This window comes from Balaenoptera borealis (assembly GCF_965194805.1).
Source record: "Balaenoptera borealis genome assembly, chromosome: 11".
NCBI classification, from domain to species: Eukaryota; Metazoa; Chordata; class Mammalia; order Artiodactyla; family Balaenopteridae; genus Balaenoptera; species Balaenoptera borealis.
In genome coordinates, this window is record NC_138868.1 from 96,854,346 (window position 1) to 96,879,103 (window position 24,758).

The following is a 24,758-nucleotide window of genomic DNA, read 5'->3' on the forward strand; positions in this document are numbered from 1 at the left end:
TATTTGATTTCTTCAGTGATCTCTTGCTTATTTAGTAACGTATTGTTTAGCCTCCAAGTGTTTGTGTTTTTTATGTTTTTTTCCCTGTAATTGATTTCTAATCTCATAGCACTGTGGTCAGAAAAGAGGCTTGATATGATTTCAATTTTCTTAAATTTACCAAGGCTTGATTTGTGACCCAAGATATGATCTATCCTGGAGAATGTTCCGTGCACACTTGAGAAGAAAGTATAATCTGCTGTTTTTGGATGGAATGTCCAAATAAAATAAATAAATTAAATATAAATATCAATTAAATCTATCTGGTCTCTTGTGTCATTTAAAGCTTCTGTTTCCTTATTTATTTTCTGTTTGGATGATCTGTCCATTGGTGTAAGTGAGGTGTTAAAGTCCCCCACTATTATTGAGTTACTGGCGATTTCCTCTTTTAGAGCTGTTAGCAGTTGCCTTATGTATTGAGGTGCTCCTTTGTTGGGTGCATATATATTTATAATTGTTATATCTTCTTCTTGGATTGATCCCTTGATCATTATGTAGTGTCCTTCATTATGTAGTGTCCTTCCTTGTCTCTTGTAACATTCTTTATTTTAAAGTCTATTTTATCTGATATGAGTATTGCTACTCCAGCTTTCTTTTGATTTCCATTTGCATGGAATATCTTTTTCCATCCCCTCACTATCAGTCTCTATGTGTCCCTAGGTCTGAAGTGGGTCTCTTGTAGACAGCATATATATGGGTCTTGTATCCATTCAGCAAGCCTCTGTCTTTTGGTTGGGGCATTTAATCCATTCACGTTTAAGGTAATTATCGATATGTATGTTCCTATTACCTTTTTCTTAATTGTTTTGGGTTTGTTTTTGTAGTTCCTTTTCTTCTCTTGTGTTTCCCACTTAGAGAAGTTCCTTTAGCATTTGTTGTAGAACTGGTTTGGTGGTATTGAATTCTCTTAGCTTTTGCTTGTCTGTAAAGCTTTTGATTTCTCCATTGAATCTGAATGAGATCCTTGCTGGGTAGAGTAATCTTGGTTGTAGGTTCTTCCCTTTCATCACTTTAAGTATATCATGCCACTCCCTTCTGGCTTGTAGAGTTTCTGCTGAGAAATCAGCTGTTAACCTTATGGGAGTTCCCTTGTATGTTATTTGTCATTTTTCCCTTGTTGCTTTCAATAATTTTTCTTTGTCTTTAATTTTTGCCAATTTGATTACTATGTGTCTCAGCGTGTTTCTCCTTGTGTTTATCTCTCTGTGCTTCCTGGACTTGATTGACTATTTCCTTTCCCATATAGGGAAGTTTTCAACTATAATCTCTTCAAACATTTTCTCAGTCCCTTTCTTTTTCTCTTCTTCTTTTGGGATCCCTATAATTCAAATGTTCGTGCGTTTAATGTTGTCCCAGAGGTCTCTGAGACTGTCCTCAATTCTTTTCATTCTTTTTTCTTTATTCTGCTCTGCAGTAGTTATTTCCACTATTTTACATTCCAGGTCACTTATCCGTTCTTCTGCCTCAGCTATTCTACTATTGATTCCTTCCAGAGAATTTTAAATTTCATTTATTGTGTTGTTCATCATTGTTTGTTTGCTCTTTAGTTCTTCTAGGTCCTTGTTAAATGCTCCTTGTATTTTCTCCATTCTATTTGCAAGATTTTGGATCATCTTTACCATCATTACTCTGAATTCTTTTTCAGGTAGACTGCCTATTTCCTCTTCATTTGTTTGGTCTGGTGGGTTTTTACCTTGCTCCTTCATCTGCTGTGTATTTCTCTGTCTTCTCATTTTGCTTAACTTACTGTGTTTGGGGTCTCCTTTCTGCAGGCTGCAGGTTCGTAGTTCCTGTTGTTTTTGGTGTCTGCCCCCAGTGGCTAAGGTTGGTTCAGTGGGTTGTGTAGGTTTCCTGGTGGAGGGGACTGCTGCCTGTGTTCTGGTGGATGAGGCTGGATCTTGTCTTTCTGGTGGGCAGGACCGCATCCGGCAGTGTGTTTTGGGGTGTCTGTGACCTTATTATGATTTTAGGCAGCCTCTCTGCTAATGGGTGGGGTTGCTTTCCTGTCTTGCTAGTTGTTTGGCATAGGTGTCCAGCACTGTAGCTTGCTGGTCGTTGAGTGGAGCTGGGTCTTAGCGTTGAGATGGAGATCTCCGAGAGAGCTTTCACCGTTTGATATTACATGGGGCTGGGAGGTCTCTGGTAGACCAATGCCCTGAACTCAGCTCTCCCACCACAGAGGCTCAGGCCTGACACCCGGCTGGAGCAAAAAGACTCTGTCAGCCACCCGGCGTAGATCTCAGCAACCTCAGCATATGATTTTCTTTCTTTCTTTGGCAGAGAACTTTCGTCTTTTCACTTCAAGGAAGCAATTTACAGCTTCTCTTTGGCATATCTGAATTGCCAGCGTCACTACTCTGGTGCTTTATGGCCATTATTAAGTAAAATCAGGGTCACTTGAACATAAGCACTGCAATTCCACAAGGCACGAAGTGACAAATGGCGGGATGCGCTGGACAAAGGGAACACAGTGAAGTTTAAATAAAATTTAAAAATAATACTGAAATCCATCTTATATTCAACTCTCATAACTAAAGAGTAACAACACTACCACTTACAAAACCAACTCCAGGTGACATTTTCATGGGAGTTCCCCCAAAATGCCTGAACTCTTCATAATCCTGCTAAATATACTAATCATGCCTTAACATAGCTTGAACATAACAAAGCTTAGCTTCTGTATCATGTCGCTACTAGGATGAACATTAAACTGAGCTTCTCAGCCATAGGGCCCATGTCTTACTATTCAACTATATTTTGGCCTCCAAATCTAATTTCTGTTTTCCCTGGTTCTGAACTTAAGTTATATTTTATAATATTATTGTATTTACTTCCTGTCAGTATTTCAAATCCTTCGTAGAACAAAACCCAGTATAAGTAATGTTTTATTCACCTTTGTGTCCTCAGTATTTAGTGCAGTACCTGGCATATAAATTCTTTTTTTTTTAATTACTTAATTTATTTGTTTGTTTTTATTTTTGGCTGTGTTGGGTCATCATTGCTGTGCGCGGGCTTTCTCTAGTTGCGGTGAGCGGGGGCTACTCTTTGTTGCGGTGCGCGGGCTTCTCATTGTGGTGGCGTCTCTTGTTGTGGAGCATGGGCTCTAGGCATGCAGACTTCAGTAGCTGTGGCACTCGGGCTCAGTAGTTGTGGCTTGCAGGCTCTTGAGCGCAGGCTCAGTAGTTGTGGCGTGTGGGCTTAGTTGCTCCACGGCATGTGGGATCTTCCCAGACCAGGGCTCAAACCCGTGTCCCTTGCATTGGCAGGCAGATTCTTAACCACTGCGCCACCAGGGAAGCCCGGCACATAAGTTCTTCATTCATGTTTCCAGACTTGAAGGCTACTAACCCCAGTGCAGTTCTAGCTCAATAAAATACCTACGGCAAATGACCATAGCAAACCTTAGCAATATTATTTATTGACCTGGATCAGAAGCTACATGCCCTGAGCTGGTGTTCTAGACAATGTTTTTGTCAATGAACAAAGGAATGTCAAAACTCTTTTTAAAATTGTTTTATTCCTTGAATCTTTTCAAAGAAAACAATCATGTGATTTTTACATAATAAATATAAAAACTCAAGTAGATGAAAGAGATTTTCAGATTTCAATTTGAATAACCATTATTTTTACTTACTTTTCTGTTTATTTTCACTTTCCAGGCTCTTTTCTTTTGAGTAGATGACAAAGAAACCTATTAAAATGCTTCTAAAATAATTTATCATTTATCATTTATCATTTATTTATTTATTTATAAAATCCTATCTCATCTCAGTGATCACAGCAGACCTGTATCAGTCTATTTCCGTACATGGCAAGGCATAGTATATCTATAATATAATTCCAGTTTGGACAAGATTATGAGTCCTGGTGACTATATTTTAATTATGACTCATTCAGACAAGCCAAGACATACTACTAAACAAAAAGTAAACTGCTGACTTAAAGATCTGATGATACAAAACACAGTAGATTCTGCCAGGTAATAGTGTTTCCCTCTTCAGCAGCAAAAGGCACCAAGCCCAGTCACTTTAAAGATAGACCTCTTCACCCCATATTTTGTGCTGCCCCCCCCCCAAAAAAAGTTAAAAACCTTAGGGTCCAATCTAAGTACCTACCTACCTGAGGCAAATCACTCAAACTATCCAATATTGAGGATAATAAATAAAGGACAATAACATATGCAAATCAGCCACTATAATTTATCCAGTTATCTTTCTTGGACACAAACAATGGAGACGATGTTCAAGAACAAATATAAGAGATAAAGACTAGTGACAGGAGTTAAATAGATAATATTTGTACACATTAAACTACCACAAGTCAGTTCTACCTACTTCATTATTCTCCTTAAGCTCCAAAAACACAAAACAGAAGAAAAGTCTTCTTTTCCAAAAGTTGTTTAGAAAAGATCTGTCAATATATAACCAAATATCTGCTTACTGACGGGAAAAATCTCTGTTCACCAGCCAAGGGACTTTGGAGAATGAGAACTGCATGTGGCATCTCCCCTTCACAGCCTCCTAATTCCACACCAGTTTGTAGTTATTCTTGTACTACAAGAGTATCGGTTTCAGAATGTAAGCCTCATAAGCCCCCAGGAAAGCCATTCTAGTGGAGCTGTTCCAGAAAGTTTCACTTTAGTTCCACAAAGAATCTAAGAGGCCCAGTCCATGACAAGAGTGAACAGTAATTGCTCTCTTGGTTTCCGCCTCTGACCTATAAAGAGCAAAGCTTGGAGCTGTCTGTAATCCATAATCCATTTTAATATTCTGCTAGAACATTACAAAAATGTGGCTTTCACTAAAGGCCCTGGCATGAAGCTAAAATTGGGATTCTCAGTTACTAATCCTGTGTAGAATTTGTTCTAATTCTCAAAAAAGTAGAGGAAATTCTCCTTTCCCTCCCACCCCGCAAATAAAAAGGGCAGTGGTGAGGCCCACAACACTTCTGACAGGCTGTATAACACACTGTCTTAACCACACTTCAGATAAATAACAAGTAGTAGGCTATTCTTCTCCACGACAAGCAAGTAATCTCCATTATTTTGGCATCTATTTCTTAAAGTTTGCTACAGCTATCACTTCCAAAACTTAGGCACTGGGTAAAAATGTATGGAGTAAATTGATGATTCTTCATTTCTGAGCTAGATCATCATCCAGTTTAAACTTTTTTTTATAAAAGGAAACTAGAGTTCAAATGTGTTAAGTGATTTGGCCAAGGTCACATGGCCTAGGGTAGAGTCAGGACACGAACTGGGGTCTCCTGACTCCAATCTCATGTTCATTATGATCAGAGGAACCAGACAATGAGACAGCTCTACTATTCATCAGTGCTAAGTGCAGTGGGCACTTTTCCTATCCATCTGTCTTCTAAAAGATACAGTCCCTCTCTGTTCTGCACAATAGCCTATGTGGAAACAGAGCACATATGAGCTAAATCACTATTCAAGGGTCATTTAAACAAGCATGATGCAACACTGAGGCACAATGTCCATGTTAAATAAGCAGCAAAATACAACCAAATAAAGGCTTTATTTAAGCCAAATTATGTGTATATGTCCCCACTCCATCATTCAACTACAAACCTTCTTTAGGGCAGAAACTGTTTCTTCTTGATCTCTATATACCTTGGAGCATTATCTTCAGAAAGTTTTGCTTATATACCCCCTAAAATAAAACTGGGAGGAAAAAATCCTTCCTTGAATATTTTTAAGTTGATACTGAAATTTTTTTATCAATAGTTTAAATCATTGCAAAGGCTGTACTTTCCTTTATAGATCAATATAGGCCAATTTACAACTGACAACTAAAAAAAAAAATTTTATGTCATTAATTTAAATACATCCAATGAAATCTAAACACTTGAGCAATCTGATACCCACCATCCTCCATTTTAAAACTATAACAGAATCTTCATTTCCTATATGAAATGTTATACTATTTCTTTTTCTCCTTGAAATTATATTTCTATTCTTCTTCTTCCATACTATTTTATTTTAATATAAATAAAAATAAATAAATAAAAATTTTAATATAAATTTTTATCATCCTTTCCTGTAACGTATTGTTTTTTTATTTATTAAAGTATTTCCTTTGGATTGAGTTCCTGTTACTATTACTGGTAGCTGCAATTGGTGAAAACAATGCAAATGTACTATAAATTTTGATAACTAACCATAAAAAGTTATTTCCAGTTTTGGAGATGCAGCTATTAATAAGATGTATGGAGAAGGGTATACACCTTGATAAAGAGAAGTTTCACAGTTGATGCCAGTGTCACAGCTATCCTTTTGCTGGAACCCTGGAGTATTTTACACCTCAGATAAACATACATCAGTGAGATTCAAGATGAGTGAAAGGTATGGCTTTTTCTTTTGTCAACCAGAAGAGCCGGAACTAAAGGGAGAGTAGGAAAAGAGCGAGGATTTTGCCAGTCTTGTCTTCAGACAACAATTTCAGGAAAGAGTATAAATGAATATTGAGAACTCTCAAAACTAGCCAGCCTAGATACCTTTAGACATGTACTCCAATTTGAAGATCACTGCTCTAAAGCACCCAGCTGGGTTCATTTATTGGAACTTAATAAAATGACAACGATGCCTGGCAGACAGGAAGAATCAGTGTACATTTCCTGCCATTAGGCTAATCTTATTTTTCCCCATCTCTCATACACTTATTTAAATAAGACTAAAGTCTTATTCAGATATGGCAGTGTGATTTATTTTTAAAACATACATAGGACTTCCCTGGTGGCGAGTGCAGTGGTTAAGAATCCACCTGCCAATGCAGGGGACACGGGTTAGAGCCCTGGTCCGGGAAGATCCCACATGCCGCAGAGCAACTAGGCCCGTGAGCTACAACTACTGAGCCTGCACTCTAGAGCCTGCGAGCCACAACTACTGAGCCTGCGTGCCACAACTACTGAAGCCCGTGCGCCTAGAGCTCGTGCTCCGCAACAAAGAGAAGCCACCACCATGAGAAGCCCACACACCGCAAAGAAAAGTAGCTCCTGCTCGCCGCAACTAAAGGAAGCCCGTGCGCAGCAAGAAAGAACCAATACAGCCAAAAATAAAGAAATTAATTTAAAAAAAAAAAAAAAAATATATATATATATATATATATATATCTATCTCAGTCTGCCAAAGAATAATTGATCAAGTTGGCTACCGTCTTGGTACCACTTCTACACATATAATGATTTTTACACCACAAACATTCAGATTACTTTGCAAAAAACCAGAAGGCTTTTTAAGCATATATGAAAAGTGTGTCACTGATGAAAATCATATTTTTGACACTTTTATGAAAACCCAAGGTGATTTACATTTCAAAAATTAATAAAAATACTTTTAATTCTATAAGGCCTATTAACACTTTCCTTATAATTCACTATGAGACAGATTTCTCAAGATCTGTGAGGTACACATCCAAGACGGAATGGCAAGAACTTTAGCCTATCGAATTTAACAGGTCAGAACCTGCTTTGTTTAAAATACTTCTTGATCTCTCTCTGTGTTAATGTATCTGTCTGGATTCTAAGGGATGGTAAGTCCATCCTTATCTGATCTGCTCCTACTTCTACTCTGCCCACTAAGGTTATAGGGCACTGAGCAGTTACTAGGCTTAGGTCTGACAAAGTCACCCCCTTCTCCCACTAACCTTTGGCCTCACTTGGAGCTCAAATGTAAGTAACCTTATACTCCTATTCCATCACACCAGGCAAACAGGTGACACCCCAAACCACATCACAGTTTAATACAGGAAGTTGGGAATACATTTTTTTGAGATATAATTCGCATACTATAAAATTCACCCTTTTAAAGTACATAATTCAATGGTTTTTTGTATATTTAGAAGATTGTGCAACTATCTCCACTGTCTAATTCCGGAATATTTTCATCACCCTCAAAAGAAGTTCCATGCCCATTAGCAGTCACTCTCCACTCCCTCCTCTCTCATCCCCCTGTAGCTCCTGGCAACAACCAATCTACTTTCTGTCTCTATAGATTTGCCTATTCTGGACATTTCATATAAATGGTATCATACAGTACGTGGCCTTTTGTGTCTGGCTTCTTTCACTTAGCAAAATGTTTTCAAGCTTCATCCATGTTGCTGTGTTATCAGTACTTCATTATTTTTTATGGCTGAAATATATTCCGTTGTGTGGAAATACCTCATTTTGTTTATCCATTCATCAGTTGATGGGTATTTGGGTTGTTTTCACTTTTTGGCTATTATGAATAATGCTGCTATGAACATTTGTGTACATGTTTTTGCGTGAACATATGTTTCAGATTTCTTGGGTATATACCTAAGAGTAGAATTGCTGGGTCATATGGTAACTCTATGTTTAACTTTTTGAGGAACTGCCAAATTGTTTTGCAAAGTGGCTATACTATTTCATATTCCCACCAGCAATGTATGAGGGTTCCAATTGTGGAAAATAAATTTTATTTTCCAAAATCTCTTCCTTTACGAGCCTTCTGCCTTCTTTAAAAAATGAGCATGAGGAAAATAAACTCTTTTCTCCACAATCCATTGTGTGTTTTAACAACTAGCTTATTTTTTAAAAAACATATTCTCTGTGAAGAATATAAGCATTAAAAGAGAATACAAATGGTATGGCTATAAAATATTGAGACTATCTTAACCAACACATTAGAATATTCACATCTAAATGAGTACTGTGCCTCATTTAATTACTTAAGGAGGTTATACACCCATCCCATCTTTGGAAACTCCTCTTTTGAAATTGCTTTCAAGGCCAGCTCATAAAAGTAGATAAAATCAGTCTTACGGTATCATATAGCCATACCTTTTTCCTGTTAAGGACCAGACACCATACTACCCAGCTTGATCACCCACCTAGTTTGTTTTGCAGACATGAGTTCAAATGATTCCTGGCCACTTCCACAAGTCCAATACAGCCTTTTGTTAAAATAAAAAAAAAAAAAAAAAAAAGGGAGAAAGAAGGAAGGAAGGGAGGAAAGTTTTTTTCCTACCACTGAGAATATTCTTCAAAATGGAGTTTTTAAATGGACCTTGTATTATACTACAATTATATAAGATATCATCATTGGGGGAGGCTAGCGGAAAGGTACACAGTACTCTATGTGCTATCCTGCAATTTCTTGTGAGTCTATAATTTTTCAAAATAAAAAGGTTTTAAAATACAGACCTTAAAAGAGGGGCAGACGGACTTCCCTGGTGGCGCAGTGGTTAAGAATCCGCCTGCCAATGCAGGGGACACGGGTTAGAGCCCTGGTCCGGGAAGATCCCACATGCCGCGGAGCAAGTAAGCCCGTGTGACACAACTACTGAGCCTGCGCTCTAGAGCCCACAAGCCAAACTACTGAGCCTGTGTGCCACAACTACTGAAACCCAGGCGCCTAGAGCCCGTGCTCCGCAACAAGAGAAGCCACCGCAATGAGAAGCCCGCACACCGCAATGAAGAGTAGCCCCCACTCGCCGCAACTAGAGAAAGCCTGCGTGCAGCAACAAAGACCCAACGTAGCCAAAAATAAATAAATACATAAATTTATAGAAAAGAAATCTCTTCTCTGAATCATTAAAAGGGAAAAGTTTCAACATTTCAATCTTTAGCAGACTTAATAAGAATAGAGTTGAAAAGGCAGAAACAGCTCTACTCATACTCAACAAAACAAAACAAAACAGGTCTGATAGAAAATAGACTTTCTAGCTTTGGACTGTGTCCCTTTAATCAAAAAACATTAGAGGTTCTCTTACACTCTGGGAGAAACTTCCTGCAAAGACCACACGCCATCCGCTGCATTCTGCCTGCTATAGGTAGGAAGCTTCATTGTAATATCAAATTTCTGGTTCAAGAGCTCACTGAGGTCCTAAACAAACAGCTCTGTGTCTCTAATGCCATACTTTCAGAAAGCAATCATTTCCAGAAGATGTAAGACACTGACTGCTGAAACACGGGAGGATCCAGGGCTTTACTATGGGCCAAGCAAACAGCACGACTGATTCAATGTTTATTGGGGGCCGCTGTGTACTAGATACCAGTGACACAGAGATGATTGAAAGACAAGTTCTGCCTTCAAAGAAGCCACTGTCTATTGGGAAAAATACACCAAAAGAGTAACTGTAATAAAGGTGTAAATGCTATTGTAGACGTATGTAAGAGGTGCTTTGAGAATAATAACAACAACAGCTAATATTTATGAACTACTTCAGATGTGCAGGTTCTATTCAAAGCATTTTTCCTATATTAATTCACTTAATCCTCACAATAAGAGTAATATTATCCACTTTTTATAGATTAGAGGCACAGATAGGTTAAATAGTTTTATCCCACTTCTACAGCTACATTATTAACCAAGGCAGACTGACTCAGGGATTTTAACTACCCACTACATGGCCTCTTAAAAAAGGACCAATTAATGTTGCCTGGAAGGGCAGTTAAGACTAAAGAGAGGAAAAAGAGTAGATTAACATATTTATCAATGTACCCACTCATCACTGAAGGATGACCAGAAATTCACCAGACAGATGAGGAGTTTGGGGTGGAGCTTTGGGTGCTTATTCACAGGGAGTGGTTGAGGGGGCAGCACCCTAAGCAAAAAGAATGAAGAAGTAGCAATAACAGGGGAGGGACAAAGGCATGAGTGTGTGGTGTAGTCGCTGAAGTGTCAGCAGTCTAACCTATAGACAGTGTAGGACCCAACAGTTCCAGGAACAAAAGATGAGGCTATAAAAGAAGACTGTGGGTTGTGGGCCTTGCAGGTTCACATGGCAGGTAAGAGGGACGCATCTGAGGCCTTTACCGCTGAGTGACATGAGGAGATCTGCCTTCAATAAACATAAATCCATGAAAGGTGGGAGGTAGCCTGGAGGCCGGGAGACCAGTTAGGAGGTAATAATAATTACCAATAATTATTATATTATTGGTAACAGTAATTCTGTGAAGAAATGATAAGGAGTGGACGAATGCAAGCAGATGCTTCTGAAGTAGAATCAACAGTACCTGGTGACTAACTGCAGGTGGAAGATAAGGAAGAGAAGGCAGACCGAAGAAGGTATTTCTCAGGCTCTTGTTCCAGGCAGAACAGGGCAAAAGGAAGATCGAATTTGGGGAGGAATCATAATAAATAATAATAAAGTAAGTCCTATTATTATGACCCTTTCGAAAATGGAGAATTTGAGGCGTAAAGAAAATAAGTAATTTAGCCAGAGTCACTAAGCATTGAAGCCAGAGAAACACCTCAGATAGAGTTTAAGGTACCTAGGGAGGTATCCAAATGTGAGTCTTTAGTAGGCAGCTGAATATCTTTGTATGGATCTCAGGAAAGCTGGGAGTCCTAGAGATACAGAGTTACAGTAACAACACAACCATACTATTATTACTATTCCTACTACTAGTATTTATTAAGCACTTGCTGTAAGTGAGGTAGTGTTTAAAGGTTTTACATACATTATTTCATCTAATCCACATGACCCTGAGGTAGGTATCACTATTCTCCTTCATACAGAGAAAGAAACAGAGAAGTGAAGTAAATTGTTCAGATCTCTCAGACAAAAAATAATGGAATCAGATTCAAACATGGGTCTTTCTGATCTGGAGGAGGGACAAGAAGGGAAAGAGGACCTGAACATGAGTTGGGAGGAAGAGCTAAAGGACTGAATCCAGAAGAATATAAACACTTAAAAAGCAGGGAGAGAAAAAGAGTCGCAAAGGGGCTTAAGAAGTAGTAGTATATCAGTGAAGGGAAGAGAGAAATAGGAAGGCACTTCTGTTTTGAAAACTAAAGGAAAGGAAGTTTTAAAAAAGAACAGGGTAATTAATAGTGTCAAATGATATAAAGAACTCAGATAGAACAAGAGTTTAAATTAGGTAACTAGGTTTATCAATGAGGCACTGAAAACCCTCCTCAGGTCAGTTTAACTGAAACTGCTGGGATAGACAAAAGATTACCACAGGTGTAGGAGAGAAAGAGAGGTGAAGAAACAGAAGTTAGGTGGTAAAAAGAAATAACATAAAAAATAAAGAGGTACTAGCGGGGTCAGTGAACTACACACTGTGTCCCATCTTTTCCTTTGTTTTTTTTAAGCAAAGCTTTAAAAGTGTAAAAAGCATTTTTAGCTGGGATATACAAAAAACAGACTGCAGGACAAATCTGAGCAGTAGTTTACCAGCCTCTTTTTAGAGTATGGTGGTTAAAAGCACATACTTTAGAGCCAGACTGACTGGATTAATATCCAGCTCCTCATTATCTGGGTGACCTTGAGCAAGTCACTTAACTTCTCTGCATCTTGCTTTCCTTACCTGCAAGATGGAGAGAATAGCGGGAGCTACCTCATAGGGTCTTACATAAGGATAAGTAAATACAAAAAAAGCATGTGGCTGCTGAAGAAAAGCCCTATTGATGTGGAGGATCTGTTAGAGGATCGGCAGACAGAAGAGAGCCAACAGAGGAGGTACGGAATGGAAAAGGTCTAGTTTTTAAAAGTCCCAAAGAAGAAACGGAGAAATAGAATGAAGACAGTGAAGGTGAATGCACAGAGCACAGGCTCTATCCCAAACGTTGGTCAAAGTATAAACTGGTTTGGAAGAGAGCCTGTCAACTTTTACCAAAATTTCAAATGTGCACACCTTTCAATCCTTTCTCCTCTTCTAAGGAGGTGTCTGTGCATGTATATCCAAGCAAGTATAAAGCTATGAATGCAAAGATGTTCCCCCTTCAGTAGTGTTGGGAAAATGAAAAAATGGAAATAACTTAAAAGTGCATCAGTTAGGGGAAAGGTGAAATGAAATAATGCATACAGTGGAACCTTATCTAGCCATTTAGAAGAGATAAATATGCTGACATGGAAAGAGTCTTATAATTTTTTAGTTAAACTTTTATTCTGAGATAATTGTAGAGTCACACGTATTGTAAGAAATAATACAGGGACTTCCCTGGTTGTCCAGTGGTTAGGACTCGGCGCTTTCACTGCTGTGGGCCCACGTTCAATCCTTGGTCGGGGAACTAAGATCCCACAAGACACGCAGCGCAGCCAAAAAAAAAAAAAAAAAAAAGAAAGAATACAGAGGGACTTCCCTGGTGGCGCAGTGGTTAAGAATCTGCCTGCCAATACAGGGGAGAGAGTTTCAAGCCCTGGTCCGGGAAGATCCCACATGCCACTGAGCAACTAACCCCATGCGCCGCAACTACTAAGCCTGCGCTCTAGAGCCCGCGAGCCACAACTATTTAGCCCGCGTGATACAACTACTGAAGCCCATGCACCTAAAGCCCGTGCTCCGCAACAAAGAGAAGCCACTGCAAAATGAGAAGCCCACGCACCGCAACGAAGAGTAGCCCCCGCTCGCAGCAACTAGAGAGAAAGCCCGTGCACAGCAATGAAGACCCAGTGCGGCCAAAAATAGATAAATAAATTTATTAAAAAAAAAAAATACAGAGATATCCCATATACTCTACCTAGTTTCCCTAAATAGTGACTTCTAGCAAAGCTATAGTTCAATATAAAACGTTAACTTTTAATATAAAAAACAAACTTAGAATAGTACGCGTATTATGTACACTCCCTTTTGTGTATTTTAAGAGTGCGTACAGTTTGTACATGTACAGAAGAAGGCATACACTTGACTGCTAGTAGTTGATAACTCTGGAAAATGGTAAAGGTTAAGGAAGAAAGAAAATGAAGGACACTTCCTTTGTGTACATTTACACTAATTGTTCTTACAAAGTGCATATATAGCTTTTAGGATATCACAGGTAAACACCTGTAGAGGGATTAACTTTTGAAATAAATAGGGCACTTATTCTTTCGATCAAAGGGATTTAACATTTAGAAGCAAAGGGGAAGGAAACTGAGGACAGTCACACTGAAAGCTTCTATTTACTCAATTAAGCAGAATGGCAGCTGTGACTCATTCTGTCACAGCCTACTCACTGCTGGGCTCTGTTCTAGGCACTGGAGAATCAAAAATTAACCAGACAGGTGCGATCTCTGAACTCAAGGAACTCAGCACCTACCAAGGAAGGGAGACATTAACCAGAAATGACACGGTTATAACTACCGGTACAGTGCAGCACAGCAGTTTAGAACAGGGGCTCTGGGGCCTGACTGCCAGGGTTCAAATCCCAACTCTCCTACCAGATGGCTGTGTGACTTTGGACAAGTGACTTCACCCTCTTCACTTCAGTTTCCCCATCTACAAAATGGGGACAATTCTAGGCCCTATTTATTTACCCATCTATCTATCCCATCGGGTTGTTGCGAAAACTAAAAAAGTCCACATGTATAAGTGCTTAGAGTGGTGCCTGACACACAAACACTCAAATGTTTACTGTTATTGTTCTTACTCTCATGACCATTAACTATTTCAGGGAGAATCTGGTCTATCTTCAGGTCCATGGAAGGTCAGCAAAAGCTTTTCCAAGCAAGTGTCATATAAGTCCCAAAGAGGAGTCTGAATTAAACACCAAAAGAGAAAACCCGTCTGGCAGAAGAAAGAGAATCCTATGCTAAGAATGAGCTTGGCGTGTTAAGGATCTGAAAAAAGCCCATGAAGTGGGGCCTCTGAGAGAAGAGAGATGGCTGGAAAACTAAAAAGGGCTGTTAAACTTGCCAGCTTATCTTTATCTGAATAACAAAAGGTGTTATACGGAAATAATAGATGTGCTGGGTTTTCTTAAATGGAGCACGTGGAATCTTCTGTGATAGAGGGAGGTGAACCTGAGCTCAACAAAAATGGGTAAAGATTTAGAAAGAACAGTCATTCTGGTGAAGGAGAAATGAAATCAACTACAGACAAGTAAGAAGACTACTAAAGAGAATAACAAGCATAGATGAGGGGGGAACTCATGAATTAGTAACAGAACAAATTAATACGATTCAATCATTTCTTGAAGCCCTACAGCAGGAACACGGAAAATGGGCAGTATTGTTCATCCACAGCTGGAGATCTGCATGACATGTGGGAGAGAAGAACAAAGGTGCAGGAGAACTGAGGATACTTATGACTCATCGCAAGTGACCAACTATGGTGTCCATATGGGATAAACCGATGCCAGGAAGAATGTCACAAATTTGGAGACAGTGAAGATTTAATGGGCTGGAGGCCTCAGTGAAATCAGAGAATACGTTCAGCAAATGGCAAACTCAGAAGGCAGGAAACTGTGTTCAGAGAGCCAAATTTCCAAATTTATGATTTCAGAGGTGGAAGTTCTGACTGGCCACAGGAACAGACTGCTACAGACAACGGGAGGGACAGATAGCTGCAACAAAGAAGATCAAGCCAGCATGAGATTAGGATATTGGACAAGTAAGCAAAATGGACATTAAAGGCACATGAGATCATGGAAGGAGTAAGAGTAAACTATTACAAGGATCAGAATTAAATTTTCAGTTACATTCTTAAATATAATACCATGAGGAATGTGTTTTAAAGTATCTGGAATACAACAGGGATGCCTTGCTAAAAAACAAAGCTTCACCCATTCATTTAGCCAAATAATTTTCAAAGACTTCCCTGCTATAGTAGGCATTCCTGACTAAAGCTCTTAGACAAACAGAGAAAGAAACTTTCTTGATTATTTGTCACAACTGGAGAGCAAGCCTCATGGTAATGGTAAAAACTAAAGGCATAGACAAGCCAAAAACTGGGAGGAAATCTTTGCAAAACATATATCTGACGAAGGACTGGTATCCAAAGTAATAATACTAAGAACTCTTAAAAACTCAATAGTAAGAAAAAAAAAATTTAATGGGCAAAAGACCTGAACCTCACCAAAGAAGATACACAGAGAGCAAATATGCATATGAAAAGATGCACAGCTTCATATGTCATTAGTGAATTGAAAATTTAAAAATAAGATATCACTACACACCTATTAGAACGGCCAAAATCCAAAACACTGACAATACCAAACACCAGCAAAAATGTGAAACAGGAACCCTCTTTCATTGCTGGTGGGAATGCAAGATGGTACAGCCACTTTGGAAGACAATTTGGCAGTTTCTTACAAATCTAAACATACTCTTACCATATAATCCAGCAGTCATGCTCCATGGTAGTTACCCAAATGAGCTGAAAACTTAAGTCCACACAAAAATCTGTATGTGGATGTTTACAGCAGTTTTATTCATAATTGCCCAAACTTGGAAGCAGACGAGATGTCCTCAGTGACTAGATAAATAAACTGTGGTACATCCAGACAATGAAATATTATTCAGGGATAAGATGAAATCAGCTACCGAGCCTCAAAAACACATGGAAGAACCTTAAATGCATATTGCTAAGTGAAAGAAGCCAACTTGAACAGGCTATATACTCTATGATTCCAACTATATATGATTCCAGAAATCTGGAAAAGGCAAAATTATGGAGACAGTAAAAAGGCCAGTGTTTGCCAGGGAGCGGGGGTGGGGGAGGGAGGAATGAATAAGTAGAGCATGGGGTAGTTTTAGGGCAGTGAAAGTATTCTGTGTGATACCATAATTGTAGATACTAGACATTGGTCCAAATCCATAGAATGTACAAGATAAAATGTGAACCCTAATGTAAACTATGGACTTTAGTTTAAAATGATGTATCAATTTTCGCTCATTAGTTGTAACAAATGTACCACACTAATGCAAGATGCTAATATTAGGGGAGAGGGAAGGTAAGGAGGTATATGGAAATTCTCTACATCCTGCTCAATTTTTCTGTAAACCTAAAACTGTTCCAAAAAATAAAGTCTATTAATTAAAAACTAAAACTAAACTAAGGGCATTACCATGTGAGTCACACAAGAGAAAATAATGTCTGCTACTGGTGAAGAAGTATATCCAAGAGGTTAAGGGTGCAAACTGCTTGAGCTTGATCTGGCTCTTCCACTTACTGGCTGTGTCACTTTGGGCAAGTCTAAGTCTCAGTTTCTTCACTGGTAAATTGGGGATGCTAATCATCACGGAGTTAAGAAGAGTCCATACATGTACAGCACTTAGAATAGTGACCAGAATAAATTAAGTGTTCAATAAATATTAGCTCCCTGTCACTCAAAATAAGGTCTATAAGCTTGTAAATCAACATTACCTGCGGGCTTGTCAGAAATGCAGACTCTCAGGCATGCCCAGATTTACTGAATCTGCTTCTTAATAAGATCCCCCAGGTAATTTCTGTGCATATAAGGTTGAGAAGTGCTGTGTCAGGTGGTATTACTAGCATCACAACTATTCTTCAACAGTGTCACTAAAAAAGGAACATAAATACTGGAAGAATCCAAATTATCGTTTGCCGATGATGATGACAGTCTAAAAAACAGAGAGAGTGAATCGATTGTAATAATTAATGAATTTTGAAATATATGCTAATGTGACAGTAATTAAAACATGTAGTACAGGTACACAGTTAGTACCCTTTATCAAGAGTATATGTTAACAAGACCATTTCAAACATGTAGGTCGTAAATGATAAACTACTAGGACAACTGGCTATCAATATTTTTTTAAGTTAGATCCTTATCTCACACTATATTGAAAAACCTAAATATTAAAAATAAATTTACAAAACACTAGAAGAAAATACAGGATATTTTAAATGTTCACGTAGGTATCTACATTCCTAAGCATACCATAAAACCCAGAAGTCATACTAGAACTACAGTTTTTTAAAAAATTTTATATGACAAAAAATACCACAAAAGTTAAAACTTAAGATAAATGATATGCGGAGAGAAAATACACCGTATGTAACAAAGGATTAATAACCATAATATGATTTTTTAAAGGTCCTATATATGAATAAGAAAACAAACAACACTCTTTCAAAAGCTAACAGAAAAAAATGGGGGTGGGGGAATAAAGTAGGTTTCATATGCAAAGAGAGTTACAAAAGCTACAGTACCACAAAATAAAATAAACGCCCCAAAATTTACCTACAAATGTTTGTATGTACACAAGAAAAGGTATGGAAGAACATATACCAAACTGTTAATAGTAGTTACCTCTAGAGAGCAAAATGTGGGAATGTGGGACTGTCTTTTTCTTTATAAATTTCTACATAGGGGCTTCCCTGTTGGCGCAGTGGTTAAGAACCTGCCTGCCAATGCAGGGGACACAGGTCCAAGCCCTGGTCCGGGAAGATCCCACATGCCGCGGAACAACTAAGCCAGTGCACCACAACTACTGAGCCTGTGCTCTAGAGCCCGCGAGCCACAACTACTGAGCCCACGTGCTGCAACTACTAAAGCCCGTGTGCCTAGAGCCTGTGCTCCACAACAAGAGAAGCCACAGCAATGAGAAGCCCGTGCACCACAACGAAGAGTAGCTCCCACTCGCCACAACTAGAGAAAGCCCGTGCGCAGCAATGAAGACCCAATGCACCCAAAAATAAAAATAAATAAATTTATTAAAAAAAAAATTTCTACATAGACTGAACTTTTTACAATGAACACGCTTTTTTTTAAACTTACCTTTGTTTAATTATAAAAGAAAAAATACTGATAGTTTTAGTGTAAAAGGCTAATATTTTCAGTAGAAATCACAAGCTTCCTGGTTTTCCCAACAACTACTTAACCTCAAAATCGTATGACATTTGGAAAATATATCTTCACATTATCAAAATTTTCCTAAGAATTCTTAACTAAAAATATGCCAACTTTTTGTCCTCACCAAATGGGCCACTGTATTCAATTTCCAGTGGCCCTCTGTTCAAAGCCGGTTCCAACCTAACTTCAAAAGTGAAGTGTCTAAACCAGACAAGAAATTTAGCAACATGACACAAAATATTGATATGGAACCCACATGTCCAAAATATGCCTAACAGTAACAGACAGCAACTGTTTAAGGGTAACTGCAAGTAACTCCATATCCACTTCAGTTTCAATTCTGAATCATTTCTCACTAAACTGGAAAAAAAATTTTTTTGAGCCATTTGTCACCTCTGACTAAACACAGGCTTCAGCCCCCAAATCGCTAAGTGTGGAAAAAGTACATGCCCTCGAGAAGACTGCCAATGGAAGGGTTCTTCCAGAAAAAGTGGTTCGCACACACAGCGGGAAAATCTTGTATAGAGGGAACTCGGCTACCACGTTCATTCCCTCAACCAATTTGAACACTACTGGAAGTAAATGACTAAGAAGTAAAACATGAGACAAGATGAAAAAAATCTTACATATTGAAAAACACATAAAGTGGTTCAAGTCTGTTTGTTTTAAAAAGTTGTCTTTTGCTGAAATTAGAATATTACATTCTTTTGCTCTGGATGAAACAGAAATTAGGCTTTACTAGTTTCCTATAATGCACTTAGAAATTTTTAGCTGCTATCATGGATTATATGACTACTTTTCTTACTTCTTATACTTAACAAAATGTATTACATGTAGATTTGCCTAACTATTCTTCACATCATTAGACCTATTAAATTATTAATTAAATTCTATTAAATTAGAATTTAATAAATAAATAAAACTACCAGTTGTTGGAATTCAGCACCCTCCCCTTTCCCTAACACTGTCGCTCAAACAAGTTTAAGCTAAAATAATCAGCATCCATGTCTCAGAAGATGTGACCATAACCACAATGAAACCTTAAATTAGTGAGGTTGGAAATCTTCCACAAAGCAAAGCAAAGATTCATTACCTTTCACCATTTATGTAACAGGCACAGTATCTTGGTTTCTAGAGCGGCCAGACTCAGAACCACTAAGCATGGCAGTACCCCCTGCTTAATCTAAATTCAGCTGCCAGGATATCTGCAACCAAAACAGACTGTAGGGCCTAGCTTCCCTTGTTCAAAAGGTAAACAACCCCTCTGGCCTGACTTACCAATAAAGATGTGAGTAAAAAGAATTATCAGGAGAGCATACCCAAGTTTTAAGCTCTTAAGTTCTCAGTGAAGTTTCTTAAGATTCCTCACTTAAAAGAGAAAGACAAACCTTGTCAGTAATGTTAGAAATGGCACACTCTACTCCAGGAAAAACAAAACAAAAAAAACCTCTTAAGGTACACTGATAACTTTATCATACACCAATGAGCACATTATCAGAAAGATCTAGGAAAAAATGTGCCTGGAAGAGTACAGCATTAAAATTCATAGACTGGTCGAGAGAAAAAAGACCCAAAACTAAGGTCAAAATCCCTCAGTATTTTTAATGTTGGACTTGCTCCTGTCCTGAACAAGCTCCTAAGCTTGCTCTCAAGTGTAATTTGTCAGTAACTGCCAAGAAAAAATTTTAAACAACACAGAGTGCTTGTTTTATCCAATTTATAACATACTTCATTATCATCAAACACTAAAAGTTACATAACCCTACCTCTTTGTAATTATCTCCTAAAGACATTTTAAATGAAAACAGCCCTACTATTTATTGCCTCCCTTTCTTAACTCCTTTTTCTTTATTTTTTGAGACTACTGACTCTCAAAACTGGATAATAGAGACTGGTTCACCCTTCCTCCAATTCATCTACCAGGCATTTGACCTTCAGTGGTAGTTTAGTGTTTAACCATCATTCACATTTCTTTTCTACTGATAAACACTGCCACAAATTAGGATGAACAATACAATTTGGCATGTTATCTTATCAGACTGTGTACTTAAAATTATTGGCTGCTACCCAGATCTTGACTGGTCTACTCTTACACCTACAACAGCTCCTTCTGGAAAAGCCACCTTAAAACAGAACTTCAACTTAAGCTCTTTCTGCAGAAAAGGCAGGGTAATTAGTAACTAAATGGCCTAAAAATTGAGTTCTCTTGAAACACTCAAAAGAGTAAAGTAGTAGATCTTAACTGCATTTGACTTTTAATTGCTAAAAGTCTTGTGCTAGAGAGAAATCAGGAATAGATCCCATAGAAAATAATTTGTCTCTAACGATTTTTTTTTCACATCCTTGTTGGAGTATAATTGCTTTACAATGTTGTGTTAGTTTCTGCTGTACAACAAAGTGAATCAGCTATACATATACATATATCCCCATATCCCCTCCTTCTTGAGCCTCCCTCCCACCCTCCCTATCCCACCGCTCTAGGTGGTCACAAAGCATCGAGCTGATCTCCCTGTGCTATGCAGCAGCTTCCCACTAACTATCCATTTTACATTTGGTAGTGCTTATATGTCAATGCTACTCTCTCACTTCGTCCCAGCTTCCCCTTCCCCCTCCATGTCCTCAAGTCCGTTCTCTACGTCTGTGTCTTTATTCCTGCCCTGCCACTAGGTTCATCAGTACCGTTTTTTTTTTAGAGTCCATATATATATGCGTCTCTAACGCATATAAAATGGAATGTGGCTTGACTTCTTGCCCTGCTCTGATAAACCCCAAACTACTTTATTACTTTAAAAACTGAAAGGAGAAAATGAAGACTAAATTTTTAACTTTAACAGCTACTTAAAACAGTAAAATAAAAATAATCACACTAAATAATACCTCTCATTAATGAAGGAAATGAATTTTCCATTTTTCGTGCAGCAAATCAGACAACCCATGAACTTTTAAAAATAATTCATGAAAACAAATTTTAAACCTTACACTATATTTCATTTGAGAGCATGGAAACTTAAGTATGCTATAAGATAAACTATTCCATGTAAAGGAGTTTAACAAAATTGATGTATCTGTTATAACTATAAATGGCTATTTTCACACAAATCTAGCACCTTTCTTCAGTATCTTCAAATTTTTTAAAATCTTCATAAATTGATTTTAATAAAGTTTATCCCCTGAGCTAAGATTGATTGATTGATTTTTTTAAACTTCTGTCAATCTAAGATCCCTGACATCTTTACACCAAGGAGGGAGTCTGGTCTTCACTAGAAAACATGATTTTTCTATAAACCATGTTAGATATGGACGGGTATTATCCACACAAATTACTTATCTTTCAAATATTATTAAAATCTGATGATTAGTAAACAACACATTGCCATTGCCCCAAGTACCTGAGAAGTAGCTGGAAGACAGTTTGCATGTGCTTGAGTTATGGGCTAACAGCAAGGATTTCTTAGATATGATACCAAAAGCACAATTCATAAGAGAAAAATGGATAAACCGGTATTCAAAATAAAAACTCTTGCTCCTAAAAGACACTGTTGATATATGTATAACTGATTCACTTTGCTGTACACCTGAAACTAACACAACATTGTAAATCAACTATGCTCCAATACAAATTTTTTTTAAAATAAAATAATAAATAAAAGACACTGTTAAGAGGATGAAAAGATAACTCAAAGAAACAAAGAAAATCTTTGCAAAGCATTTCTCTGATAAAGGACTTGTTTCCAGAATAATAAAGAATTCTTGAAACTCTACATTAAGAAAACAAACAACCCAATTTTTTAAAATAGGCAAAAGATCTGAACGAGTACTTCACCAAAGAAGATAAACAGCTAGCAAATAAGTACATGAAAAGATGTCAGTATCATTAGTTATCAGGAAAATGTAAATTAAAACCACAAGATAGCACTACACACTGATTAGAATGGTAATGGCTAAAATGTTATCATACTAGTGTTGGCGAGGATAAAGAGCGACAGGAACTCTCACACACTGCTAGACAGAATGTAAGACAACACAGACACTTTGGAAGACAATCTGGCAGTTTCTTAAAAAGTTCAACACACACCTACTAACCAAAGGATCCAGCCATTCCACTCCAAGGTATTTATCCAAGAGAAATTAAAACATAAGTCTACCGAAAGTTTCACAACAAGTTCATATCAGCTTTATTCATTATAGCCAAAAACTAGAAACAATTCAAGTGTTCAACAGATGAATGGATAAACAAATCCTGTTATATCCTAACAATGTAACAGTACTCCCATATACCACTCAGCAATAAAAACTAACAAACTACTGATACAGGCAACAACAATGAATGATCCTAAACACAGGATGCTGATGAAAGAAGAGTACATCCTGGATAAGGCTGTTTACATGAAATTCCAGAAAAGGCAAAGCTAACCTATGGACAGCAAATCAGTGAATTTCTGGGGGTAAAGAGGTGGGGGAATGAATGCAAAGGGCAGTAAAGGAACTTCTGGGGATAACAGAAAAGTTCTTATATCTTGATTATGTGACCATTATTTGAGTGAGTGTATCTGTCAAAATGCAAAACGTATATCTAAAATGGTTCAATTTTACTGAATGTAAATTATACATCAATCAAGTTGATTAAGAATATTAAAAGCAAGATACATAGTGGTAGCAATCAGAAGCATAAGGTAGGGGCATAACATTACACTGGGCAGATTTATCAATGGCAATGAAACAGCTACCACCAAACAAACAGACAGGACAGGGGATAAACAAAGTGATGGGTCCTGATCTGCTAAAAAAATCCTGGCTAGAACCACTTTTTTTTTTTTTAAATTACGATGTCAGAAATTGGGAAGTAGAGCATGGAGAGAAGAGTTTAAGGGAAAGGCAAGTATTTGGGTTTTTGTTTTCTTTTTTTTTTTTTTTTAACTTTTGGGTTTATTTATTTTGTTAATTTATTTATTTATGGCTGTGTTGGGTCTTCGTTTCTGTGCGAGGGCTTTCTCCAGTTGTGGCAAGCGGGGACCACTCTTCATCGCGGTGCGCGGGCCTCTTACTATCGCGGCCTCTCTTGTTGCGGAGCACAGACTCCAGACGCGCAGGCTCAGTAATTGTGGCTCACGGGCCTAGTTGCTCCACGGCATGTGGGATCTTCCCAGACCAGGGCTCGAACCCGTGTCCCCTGCATTGGCAGGCAGACTCTCAACCACTGCGCCACCAGGGAAGCCCTAGAACCACTTTTAAAAATTAAGGGCTGGGAGGGACTTCCCTGGCAGTCCAGTGGTTGGGACTTCGCCTTCCAATGCAGGGGATGCGGGTTCAATCCCTGGTCAGGGAGCCAAGATCCCACATGCCTAGCGGCCAAAAAGCCAAAAAACATAAAACAGAAGCAATGTTGTAACAAATTCAATAGACTTTAAAAATGGTCCACATCAAAAAAAAAAATAAACTTAAAAAAAATAATTAAGAGTTGGGAATTCCCTGGCGGTCCAGTGGCTGGGACTCCACACTTCCACTGCAGGGGGCACGGGTTTGATACCTGGTTGGGGAACTAGGATCCTGCATTCCACAGGGCACAGCCAAAAAAATAAAGAAAGAAAAAAAAAACTTACGGGACTTCCCTGGTGGCATGGTGGTTGACACGGGTTCGATCCCTAATCTGGGAAGATCCCACGTGCCGTGGAGCAACTAAGCCCGTGCGCCACAACTACTGAAGCCCACGTGCCTAGAGCCCGTGCTCCACAACAAGAGAAGCCACTGTAATGAGAAGCCTGCACACCGCAACGAAGAGTAGCCCCTGCTCGCCGTAACTAGAGAAAGACTGTGCGCAGCTACGAAGACCCAGCGCAGCCAAAAATAAAAATAAAATAAATATTTTTAAAAAATTAAGGGCAGGGCTTCCCTGGTGGCTCAGTGGTTGAGAATCTGCCTGCCAATGCAGGGGACATGGGTTCGAGCCCTGGTCTGGGAAGATCCCACATGCCGCGGAGCAAACGGGCCCGTGAGCCACAATTACTGAGCCTGCGCGTTTGGAGCCTGTGCTCCGCAACAAGAGAGGCCACGATAGAGGCCCGTGCACCGCGATGAAGAGTGGCCCCCACTTGCCGCAACTAGAGAAAGCCCTCGCACAGAAACGAAGACCCAACACAGCCATAAAATAAAAATAAATAAATAAAAAAATAAATTAAAAAAAAAAAAAAAAATTAAGGGCAAAGAAAAATATATATTC

At 38.5% G+C, this 24,758-nt stretch overlaps 1 protein-coding gene and 2 long non-coding RNA genes across 11 annotated transcripts in view; 1 reads left to right on the forward strand and 2 right to left on the reverse strand.

The window, feature by feature from the left end:
• The window catches only part of LOC309604822, a 21,801-nt gene extending 8,050 nt beyond the window's left edge, over positions 1–13,751 (forward strand). The window contains exon 2 of the long non-coding RNA XR_014231086.1: positions 391–13,751. This is a non-coding gene — a long non-coding RNA (uncharacterized lncRNA). The remainder of the gene's footprint in view (positions 1–390) is intronic.
• The window catches only part of SIK3 (SIK family kinase 3), a 247,155-nt gene that overhangs the window by 193,341 nt on the left and 29,056 nt on the right, over positions 1–24,758 (reverse strand). The gene's annotated exons all lie outside the window — the stretch shown is intronic.
• LOC309604825 lies at positions 13,450–24,729 on the reverse strand. The gene is made up of 2 exons (XR_014231089.1): positions 17,089–24,729; positions 13,450–15,286 (listed from the first exon to the last, which is right to left on the reverse strand). It is a non-coding gene; the product is annotated as an uncharacterized lncRNA (long non-coding RNA).